At 36.5% G+C, this 12,329-nt stretch overlaps 1 protein-coding gene across 1 annotated transcript in view; it reads left to right on the plus strand.

The window, feature by feature from the left end:
* The window catches only part of L3MBTL4 (L3MBTL histone methyl-lysine binding protein 4), a 329,281-nt gene that overhangs the window by 226,312 nt on the left and 90,640 nt on the right, over positions 1 to 12,329 (plus strand). The window lies entirely within an intron of this gene.

Genomic DNA, 12,329 nt, shown 5'->3' on the forward strand with positions numbered 1-12,329 from the left:
GTCTTAGGTTATCATTTTCTTACTGATTTGGAGTTCTTTGTATCTGTAAATGAATCTGTTGTTAGATAGATGTATTACAGATATCTTCTCCAGTCTATGATTTGCCTTTTCACTTTCTTAATGTGACTTGTGATGAATAGAAATTCCAAATTTTAATATAGTCCATCAATCCTTTCTATTTTGGTTAGCACTTTTAGTGTCCTGTTTAAAAATCTTTGCTTATTGAATATTCATTAAGATACTCTGCTGTTTTGTTCTGTTTTTGTTTTTTTAATTCAAGAATATTTATTGTTTTTTCTTTCACATTTAGATCTACAGTGTACCTGGAAATTATTTTTTATACATGGTAAAGCATAGGGGTCAAGATTCACCTTTTTCTGTGACTATTCAGTTAATACAGCACCATTTGTTTAAAAAGGCTTCCTTTCCCCAATTGTTCATCATAAATCAAAGTGATCATCACTGTCCTTATATTTCAGTATGTCTCTTGTAATTGGCATATGATATTCACTTTGATATTCAATGTTATGATGGCAGACTTTTAATTAGAGTATTTAATACATTTATATGTAATGCTATTTCTGATAAGTTGAATTTATAACTATCATTTCAATAATCGTTTTCTATTTTTCTCAAAATTTTTGTGTTCCCTTTTATATTTCTTGCTTTATTTTTATTACTGAAGAATTTTTTTATTTTACTATTTTCCCTATATTTGCTTATCAGTTATGCATTTTTAATATTCTTTTAGTAGATATTATAGCTAGTATACATCTTTGTGTAGGATCATTTTTCCTCTATCTTAAAGGCTCCTTTTTATATTTCTTTTAGGGTGTCTTCTAACTATGTGTTTTAAAAAGTTTTTCTTTGTCCAGAAATTTTATCGTTTAACCTGAACTTTTGAAGAATATTTTCAAAAGCTGGTTATGGAACTCTGGATTTACAGTTAAATTTATTTTGGGTTTTAAAGATGACGTGTTCTTGTCTTCTGACCCCCGTCACGGTTTACCTTCAGAGGTCAGCTATAGCTTTATTTAGTGTCCTTTGAAGGAACTATGTCTTGGAGTATGTATCTTATTTTTCTCTGGCTGCTTGTAAGATTTTTCCGTTGTCTGCGATTTTCAGCAGATTAATTATGAAGTGCCTAATGTAGATCTCTCTGTGTTTGTCTTTGGGAATTCATAGTGCTTCTTAAGTCTATAAGTATATGTTGTTATTTACTTTGAAACATTTCTGGACCATTATCTCTTCAAATATTACTTATGCTCCATTCTCTCTCTTCTTCTCTTTTGAGACTCCACCTACAAATATATTAGATTGTTTTCTTATTCATATGTCTTATATACTATTTTCTATATTTCCTTCAGTTTTGAACTACATGCTTTAGTTTGGATTTTTTTTTTTCCTACTGACATTTCTTCAGGATCACTTCTGCTCTCTTCAGTTGTCTCCAAATTGCTATTACATTCATCCAGTGAATTTTTAATTAGTTCTTAGTATATTTCAGTTCTGGCATTTCTATATACATGATTTTTTAGAATTAGAACTTAGGTCCTGAGTAAAATTCTCTATTTTGCCATCTAATTTCTTAAACACGTTAGTCACAGTTATCAATCCTGGGCCTTATAATACCAGTATCAGAATCACTTCTGGGCACGCTTTTGTTGTCTTTCTTTATAGGAGGGTTGTTCTACTAAAGCTACTCCATAATATTCTTGCTTAACAGCCACAAAGAATTTCACTGGGTGATTCTATCATAATGGGTTTAATCAAATGCTCAGTCATTAATGTTATTGTTTTCAGCCTTTATATTTAAAACAAAGACACACTAAATACTTGTACAATTGTATGTGGGCATTTGTGGGACTACTTCTATAGTATTAATATCTGAAAGTGAAATTGTTGGATCAAAAAGTGTGCACTTTATATACAAGGTCTGACAATTATGTTCACAAGCTTATCCTAGAAACAGTGCTACATACCTCATTGCTTAATATTACTACAGTCACCTTCGAAATACTCCCCTTGGGAAGCTATGCACTGACGCCAGCAGCTAGTCTATCCTTCAAAGCAATTTTGGAACTCTTTTTCTGGACTGGCCAATCAGCTGTTATCGTATTACCCTTGATGTCCTGAATGTTATCAAACTTCTTCCTTTCAATATTTCCTTTATCTTAGGGTAAAGAACGAAGTCTTTGGGGGCCAGATCAGGTGAGTAGGGAGGGTGTTCCAATACAGTTATTTGTTTACTGGCTAAAAATTTCCTCATAGACAGTGCCGTGTTAGTTGGTGCATTGTTGTGATGCAAGAGCCATGAATTGTTGGCAAAATGTCCAGGTCGTCGAATTTTTTCACACAGCCTTTTCAATACTTCCAAATAGTAAACTTGGTTAACTGTTTGTCCAGTTTATACAAATTCATAATGAATAATCCCTCTGATATAAAAAATGGTTAGCAACATCACTGCAACTAACTCATGAGCTTTTTTTTAGCTTGGTTTTTAATATATTCTATATTATATTTAATATATTCTATATTCTATATATCTTTCTAAAAATACCCCTCACCTTTCTTTTCATGCAAACTCTTTTCCTGTTAAGTGCCAGAAGAACTGAAAATGAGAAAGCCAGTTTCCTTACTGGAATCAAAGCTTAGTTTATAGTTTATGGATTTTCAAGAATTATAAGTGTTATTGACAAAATATTTTGAAAATTCAAATGTGGAGAAAAGTAATAGTGCAAGAATAAAACAGTTTGAGTAAAAATAAATCTGTAATAAGTAGATACTTATTTTTAGTTATAAGGCTTGAGGGACTGACAACTCTGAAAACTAAATTTCACAGCACCAAGCCTGCTGCAATGTGCGCAACCATGCTGTAAGCTTCCTCAGAGTATCCCAAAAATAACCCTCTGAAACTAGAGTCTGCCTCTGACACATCCTATTCTCCACACTGACACCGTCTCTGGTTGTATCAGAATGAAGCTCTACCTATCCAAATAACTCTAGCCCACATGCGTAGCTGGTCCCTTAACATTGTTGTGGAATAGAGATCGGACACCAGTTGTCAAACTGAGGGCCCTCGACTCATTTACTTACTGTTCAGAGTTGTGGAAGAGTAGACAACCCAGAGAGAGGTGGAGAAACAGATCTTTTTTGCTGGGATAGAATTACAACTTTGTGTTCCAACATTGCATAGCAGTCTTTCTCCAAGACCAAAATGGGATTCCTAGATTCTTACATTTATGCTCATCGTCTCAGGCAAAGTGATAGGGAATTCTAATAACTTCACCTTCTTCCCAGTGTCAGATTTGAGGGATGTGGACATTTCCCTTCTTAGATTCTATGAATGTGTAAGAATTGTGTGGGTGTATGTGGGTGGGATGGACACACCAAAGTAAAGCATTTCTCTCCTTTATTCATCATTTCTCCCAGCGTGTTGCTAATCTTGTCTTTCGTGTCTCCAATTTCAATGCTAAAGGGAAATAGCTTGGACTACAGCAGATTCATTTACCTCTCAAATGTATCCAGGATCAAGGAGAGAAAGCCCCTACATCTCTCCAACAGGTCAATGGTGTGAGATGCTTTTTTGCCATTATGATAGGTACCAAGGACTTGGGGAAAAAAACTGCCATGATACATACATATTCTCCTTGAAGAGAACATGCCTGTTTTATGAGTAAAGGTTTTTTAAACTTAGAATTTATACCCCTAAGGATACAGTCAATGCAGAAAAGCTCACGGCTTCTTCTAAAGGATACAGCAGAAAGATTAGATAAGAGGAAACTTCAAGATGCTGGAGCAGTTGAGAGAATGAGGCAGTGAATTCATTTTCTTAAAAGGCCGTTAGCTAAAGATTGTCCTTGGTTTCTCTACCCAGACAGCACTGCTATTTTGACATTCCATTATTGCAGAGAGAAAAGACTTTTAAATAGTCATGCAAAGCACCATACGTCTAAACAGAGAATCAGAATTTGATGTCTTGAATATATGAAAATGATTCTTAGCTCTATCATTGGACAGTTGTCATGTTAGATTTCTGAACTAAAATTCTTCAGACCTGAAAATCATTACTGAGAAGTAGAAAATGAAAGTGATTGCTGACCCCAGTACACTTGGGTTGTTTTTTCAAAAGTTATACTGATCTATTATATACTGATCTATTAAAAGTTATACTGATCTATACTTAAATTGGGAGATACAAGAAATTTTCATGTCTTTATAAATTAAAGTAGCTATTAAAGTGAGTAATTTTACCTAAATAAGGGGCAAAAATACTTCAGTATGAAAATGTACATGAAATATGTTTAGTAGATCAATTAGGTATTTTGTTGAGTCACTTTGAGTACATTGCATCTCTTCTTGTTGCCATAGTTACCATTGCCTTGTGGGGATACATTGCACATCATTTATGTCATAGACTATTAACAGACAACAGTTTCTGCTATTATTTATATGGTTCTCCCTCATTCACTGTTTTCATATGCTTTCCTTCACTGATTTTTTTTCCTTTTGTGAATAATTTTAGATGATGAAATTTTCCTTCAAATATTGACTGTCAAGCCTTTAGAGGTTTTGATATGCAGAAAATCAGATATAAAATAATCGTATGAAAATAAATAATAAAATAACAAGTATTTAAGGAAGCTACACTTTTTTAAAAAAAGATGAGATTCCTGAGTTATTCTAGAAGTAGATACTCTGATGACATTGTTTTTTATTATTATTATTATTTGCCTTTAGAAAAAATTTTCCCCAGTGGTGATGGATTTTCATTCACATTCTTTGCCTAGTTTTTATTCTGTAACTTTGAAAAGGACACTTAAAAAAAATTCTTAGCATTGGCATCAAATAATACCTGTTTTTTTAATATGCTCCTCAGGATGGTGATACTAACATATTCATCTAGCACTTCCCATATTAGAAAGTAGATTCGTATTTATTGGCCCATTTTCCCTCTGAATGATTGTGGGTACGATTTTCCTGTTGAGGTGATTGAGTCACAGGACAGATAACTTATCTAAGGTCACACAGCTGGTAAATGACAGAGTTACAGCTTAGATTTTCCTCACAAATTTAAAACTCCTTCCCTATAAAACACTGTTTCATCATGACATGCTCACAGAGCTAACTCACAGCGTGGTTTAGTGAAAGGTATATTAGAAGGAGAGTTGGGCGAGCTGACTTTAAGTCCAGCCACAAACTTGTTGCCTGATGGGCCTCAGCTATTTAAACTGTGAGATGAGGACCATTTCTCTACCTCTCAAAGTAGTAGTTGAGGGGATCAAAAGAGAGAATTAGTAGGAAAGGGCATTAAAAATAAAGCAGGTATGAAGGTATGGCCAGTACTCAAACATATCTCTGTGAATTTATCACAGGTGGATTAATAACACCTTAGATTTGACCTCCTGACTGGATGGGGCCCCCCAGTCCAGCTGGGCCCCCATGGTGGGTGTGCTCTAGATACTGTGTGACTTTTGCTTTCTCTCTGACCACTGCTAAGTTCTCATTTAAACATAACAGCAAACTTCTTCTGCAGAAACTTTGGTAATTTTGCTTTGTGTTGAATAGATTGGCATTGAAGTCTAAAAATCAAAAGCCATTTCAGTGTCTCTGACATTCTATTATGTTTGATGACAATCTCTCTTTTCATAAGAAGAATACTTTTCTGCTTGGCCAGAAATTTCTCCTTGGAGATGACAGAATTGCTGTCTTACCATTAATGAATTCCACAGCCCATATCCTTTTTACTTTAAAGAAATATGGACATATCTACCCCAAACCATGCTTTAATACAAAATAGAGGAAATCGCTGCTATCCTCAAACACCAAGGTGTTTTCAGCCTCGCTGGTAAGTGCACCTTCAGATATTCGCCTTCCGGCCACTGCAGAAGCAATTCCTTTCACAGTTGATATTTGCATGTTTTTAAAAAACCCACAAAGTTGCTGTATGTGGAGAAGAGGCTGAGAATAATAGTTTAGTCATCTATGCTTCACACATACATTCTGAAGTATAGTGGAAAAATCCTTCCCTGCGTGTCTGAGAACCTGAGTATGATCACCGTTTCTGTGGCATTGGGCTACCCTGCCCTGGGACATCTGTCGGATGATGGGTTGCATTTGGCTAAATTGCAGGTGAAAGGGAGGGGCATTGTTTGTTTCTTTAGTATGTTTATAGTTAATATGTTCACTTCTGTGAACATAGGGGTTGAGGAATAAGAAGTTTTCGAAGTAATCCTTATTTGAGTGTTGTTTACTGTTTAGCCTTAAAACTAAGAATGTTTCCTGAAAAATCTTTCTAACTACCCCCCCAAAAAAAAAATTCTGCATCTTGAACACACTATCAAAGAAACCTTACTTCCAAACATACCTGATCAAACAATGGCCTTGGTGATCGTGGCAATATGGATGGAGCTACTTAGAATCCTACACCTCTGTGCAGTGCTTAGCAACTTTTAAGCCTAGTAACTTGAAAAGTGATTAGGTATGGGTCAATGAACGTGATATTCCCCGATGTCACTAATCAACAGAAATTAATCTTGCAACGCTAAAATGTTAGATTTTTTGTGGGGGAGGGGGAGGGGCTTCATTCTGCCAAAGATCAAAACCTCTTTAAATACCTTTCGAAAATTCCTTAGAGAAGTTGCAGTAGGTAAATGGATTTACATATATACAGAAATGTATACACAGTTTAAGCAAAGAAAAAACTATTAAAACTATAATAATATATACTGATAACAAAAAATAAAGACAAGTCACATTTGACTTCTGCAATTACAAGAGGTGCTCAAAGTGGTTACCATCAGCATCCACACTTCTGATTACAGCGAACTACTGCTTGAGCAACATTGACCAAAGTGTCCACTTGTATACATTGTTTGACACCCCTGGTACATATATAAACTTAAATTGAGATTCTCTCTTTTACCTCAGAATGTTAGATGGGAAAAAAAAAATACATATGACTTTTGTAACCCACTGCCTTTTCAGCTGCATGGGTCAAAACAAGGATATTTGACCTTTTTTTGCCATATATATATATATATATATATATTAGGGCTTATTCTCCGGTTAGGTCTTAGTTCGAAAACTAAGACCTAACCGGAGAATATGCCCTAGCATGATTTTTCAGGTTGACATTCCCTGAACATAAGCCCTAATGCGTCTTTTGGAGCAAAAATTAATATAAGACTCAGTCTTATTTTTGGGGAAACATGAATATGTATATACATACATATATCAGGGTGATATAACTCTTCAGTGGAAATAGAAGAGACGTGCAATTTGAGTTGCTTCTTCAATAATAGACATCATGGAAGTGTCTTAGGCATATTGTCTCACAGATTCCTGAGGTAAAAGGTTTCAGTTCTTGGAAAGAGTTTTGAAAGCAAGTAGTTTTCAAACTGTATTTTAGTGTCTTCCAATGGAGTCATGGGGATAACCTAGAAGTAAACAGATAAAAGCTGAGCTGCTGGGAAGGGAAAGAAGCTGAAGCCCACCCACTTGGGTTTGCCTCCCTAACTACGCAGGGGCCTTGAGGCATTTCCATTCCTGTGGTGCTAGAATCATTCATTTGGTCATTTCAACACATTCCTTTTGCAGGCCCAGCATTAGTCTAGGGCTGGGGGAGACCACAGGTGAACAAGAGCAGAGCTGGTCTTAGTTGTCATGGAGCTCACGGTCTAGTGAGAGTGACTGACATGAATCCAGGTGAGATAAATGCCAGGTGAGAGTAGTATAAGATGCCAGAAGGCCAGCGAGGACTTTGAGGAAGTGACACAGGGGCCCCCATCTGAAGAGTGCGGAGAAGTGAATTGGACATCAGGGGAAGCGTAGAGGCAGAGGGCAAGGAGATAGAAAAAAAGAATGTTTGCTGAATACTATATGCTACATCATTTACCAGGATTATCTGATTACAATAGTCTAATCCTGTGTTGTGGGTACCCCGTTTTACAGATGAGAGGAAACTAAGGTACAGGAATTGAACCACGTACCTTCGGTAGCTAAAGATAACGGAGCCAGGGTTTGAACCCAGGTCTCACTGCAGAGCCCACAACCTGGGCCTATGCTGCCTCCTAATGAGAGCAGGCACTGAGAGGGCTGAACAACAGTGACACGTTAGACAGCCTGCTTGCCAAAAAGATCAGCATGAGGATGTAGGCTGAGTCAGGTGTTTCACCCTATCCCTTCTCACACTAAGATATATGATGCTGTAAAGATAGAGTTTCAAGATCTTTAGTGGGAAAGATGTTACTAAGAGTGCACTGAGAGCCTTGGTCTCCAAGGTCTGGAAAGATCAAGGACTGTAAGAGCAGCATTAGAAATGAGGTGGTGCCTTTGCCAGCAGCCCAGCCAAGCAAGCAAGAAGTGTGTGAAGGACAGAGCTTCGCTGGCCCTGGTCAGTCAGACTATGCAGTACCATTTGCATGATATGATTCCTCTTGCAGTCACTTCTCAACGTAATACTGAGTTCATCTGCCCTTATTGTACATATCATTTGTGTGCCTGCTAGACTTTGAACTTCTCATAGGCTGGGAATCTTTGCTTATTTTTGCATCCTCTGAGCCTGGCCTTGTGCCAGTCCTGCAGTGGACGCTCAATACTGAATGAATTTCGTAACGTTTCTGGACCCAAATCCCTTGCTCTTTTCTCTATAGAGTGTTTATTGCCTTATTAAATTCGTTTCATTTATGCAAGCAGTTGTTTTACTAATACACATAAATAGATTACAAATTGTCTTAACTATCTCAGCATAGTATATTTTAAAAAGCTAACACTACCTGGAACTGTATAAAAAATCTCTTTATACCATTTAAAAATAGGAAGATACAATTAACAAGAATAGGATGATAATCATGTTCAAACATTGAACTTGTTCTTCCAAATATTACATTTGTTGTGGGGAGTGTAAATTGACAGGCTTTCTGTTGGAATTCCTGAAATGTAATGGTTTCTGCCCAGCCATCTATGTGCACATCTGTGCCATTCAATTTTCATAGCCCAATTTTGGGCCATTGTGGTACATTTTCCAGTTTGTTGACCTGTTCTTTCTCTAAAAATTAATAATGTCAGAATTTTTTGTGCCCATTAGCCTACTTACTCACTGAACCTTGAAACAGAAAATTCTTCACTATTGGTAAAGTAAAAAAGAGTCAGCTGCTTGAAACTTAAATTGAGATTCTGTCTTTTACCTCAGAAGGTTAGATGGAAAAAAATACATATGACTTTTGTAACCCGCCACCTTTTCAGCTGCATAGGTCAAACAAGGATATTTGACCTTTTTTGCCATTTGCTTAAATGTCTGGAAACTCATGTATTATTCCACAAGAGGCATATAAAAGTACAGGAAGCCCTACTGTTCATTGTGACCAGCATCTGTCAAGGAGTAGGCATGATTCATATTTATTGTAACCCAATATATTGACTAACTAAAAGCTATATGTCAACTGCCATACTCTGTAAATTGCAATTAATTTGATAGTGAAAATATGCTGAACATATTTTATTGCTTTATGATTCAGAAATCACTCCCCAGACTTCCTAAACTTCTGAGGCATTGTTTTAACATTACTTTAAATTATTCTGATCAATGTGATAGTGCCAGTTAATAGGAGTTTCTGATCAATAACATGCTCTCAGTATCTATCTACAGACATAATTCTTAAACCAAAACATCAAAGATAAAATGTTTATGAAATTGACTTAAAGGCAATTTTCCGTCATTGCTAAGTGTTTCTCTGAGTTCTTAGTAAGCCTTTGGAACTACCCCCAATTGCTTTTCAAGGAACTCCAAAATAGACATTTTATAATTAAACAGTGCAGTATTAGGGAAGCCACGAGGGAAGCCATCGGTAATCAAGCACAGAGCTCAGTGGCCAAATAGGTACTGTCAGTGTTTAATGAGACAAAGTAGCTAACTGATTGGAAATATTGCAAGACCCCTCTGGTATTTCTGTGATGTCTGCTCCCACAGCCACAACTGCTATTAACACTTATTCTGCAAAGCCAGGAATTTTTAATGTAATATAGTGAAAGCCATTTCATGGCACCCCTTGGGACACCTTCCATAAGCACAGATTATGAGTCTTTTAGAACCCCAGCAAAATACAGTAGGCACCCTTATCCACAGTAAATATGTTCCAAAACCCCCAGTGGGTGCCTGAAACTACAGATAGTACCAAACCCTATACATACTGTTTTTTCCTATACATACACACATATGGTAAAGTTGAATTTATAATTAGGCACAGTAAGAGATTAGCAACAGTAACTAATAATAAAATAGAACAATTATAACGATATACTACAATAAAGGTTATAGGAATGTGGTCTCTCAAAATATCTTACTGTACTATACTCACCTTTTCATTTAAACGGATCACTTTATGGCTTCTCTTTGGGATATCCAAATTGCCAGCATCACTACTCTTGTGTATCAGGGCCATTATTAAGTAAAATAAGAGTTACTTGAACATAAGCACTGTGATATAGTGATAGTCAATCTGATAACCAAGATGGTTGCTAGGTGACTAATAGGTGGGTATGGTATACAGTGTGGATACACTGGACAATGGGATGGTTCAACTCCTGGGCAAGATGGAGCCGGATGGCATAAGATTTCATCATGCTACTTAGAACGGCATGTAGTTTTAAACTTGTGAGTTGTTTATTTTTGGAATTTTCCATGCAAAATTTTTGGATTACTGTTCACCAGAGGTAACTGAAACAGAAAAAATTGAAACCACAGATAAGGCGGCGGGGACTACTGTACAGGAAGGTAACCTGCTCCCCAGGACAGGGCCCAAGTCTCCATCAAAGTCACAGAATAAATTGAATCCACTACTAAATTTTCAAGAAACAGCTGAATTCATCCACTGAATCCATCCTACCAAGGAAATACACCAAGATTTCTACCAGTTCTTGAATGAAGGTATAATGTAGACTGCGATTGCCTCAATGGCACCTAATTACTCCGGGGCCAGTACAGTTTTAATCAGAATCCTGCACTGACAAACAGATTAGTGCTGTGTGTTCTGTGGACTTGCATATATTGAAGATGCAGTGGGCATAAGAGCACAAGGAGTTCCACCAAGGACCCTTCTGCCATGTGGCAGGTGACAAAGAGTCCACAGGTCAGCATCAGGGCTCTCACAGTCCAACCTTGGCCGTCAAAACAGCTGCCAACACTACCTTTCACAGCTGCTTCCCCCAGGGACCTGAGACAGGAGGAAAACAAGTATCACAGTATAGACAGAGACTAAATAGGTGACCAACTGTGTTGATGTCACGTGGCCATGTTTTTTTTAATATGTAGCGTATTGAGAAAACTTCTAAGGATTTGAGAGCAAATCAATACACATTCCTCAACAAAATTTGCTTTTAAATTTTTTCCTCATTATGAGCAGATCACCTTCCCTTTACTTTCTCTCTCCCTCTCTCCAAAGATCATTTCAAACCCATGCTATTGCCCTAAGAGAAAAAAAAATCCATTAAAAACCAGAAGCTGTACACTTCACAGCAGCAGCCCATGGAGATACTGGGGGACAACGTGGATCTTATTCAAATAACAAATCTGAAAGCTATTGTGCACACTGGAGTTTGGGAAATATTAGGCATTCATTTGGTAAAGTTGCTTAAAATTAGATACTGTAGAAATTAATGTGCACAGGTATTAATAATAGAGAGTATCACTATTTATAATGACTGCAGAACTTTGCTCTTAAATTGTAAAAATTGCAGTGACATTACTAATCTTTTTATCATTTTGAAGACTACAAAGTTAATTTCTTTTCAGTGAGATTAACTAGTTTTTACGGAGTTCCTACCTAAAGGAAAAGGCTAAGACTAAATTAGCCAGGATTTTGTATTTTCCAAAAATAAATACTCTGACATACTATAGGGAAGAGTGTGGGGAAGTAGGATTTGGTGAGAAGGTAGATTATGCAAACTTCTTTACCTAGAGGAAAAGAATACAGGGAATTCAGTATGAGCCCTTCTTTTGCTCTCCAAATACTGTCACTGTCCTTAGTAAGTATTAAATAAAGTTCTGTCTAGGCACTTTGTAATGACCTTTTAGAGTTTGGTTTCTTCATAATTATTTTACCAAATGAAGTAGCATGAGTGCTGTGGATAATTATTTTTAGATCTCAAAATATTGTATTTACTGCCTTCCTGAACTCATATCTATGGTTTTTGACAGCATTTTGCTAGCCCACATCTTGACTGTTTAAAAATTCTTATTAACAAATACAGAACATAGTAGAATTACATAAGTGTTCTGTGCAATTACAAGTTGGTGTTATTGTGCAAAATTACTTTTCTGAAACCACTTT

Source organism: Rhinolophus ferrumequinum, chromosome 19 (assembly GCF_004115265.2).
Source record: "Rhinolophus ferrumequinum isolate MPI-CBG mRhiFer1 chromosome 19, mRhiFer1_v1.p, whole genome shotgun sequence".
In the NCBI taxonomy this organism is placed as follows: domain Eukaryota; kingdom Metazoa; phylum Chordata; class Mammalia; order Chiroptera; family Rhinolophidae; genus Rhinolophus; species Rhinolophus ferrumequinum.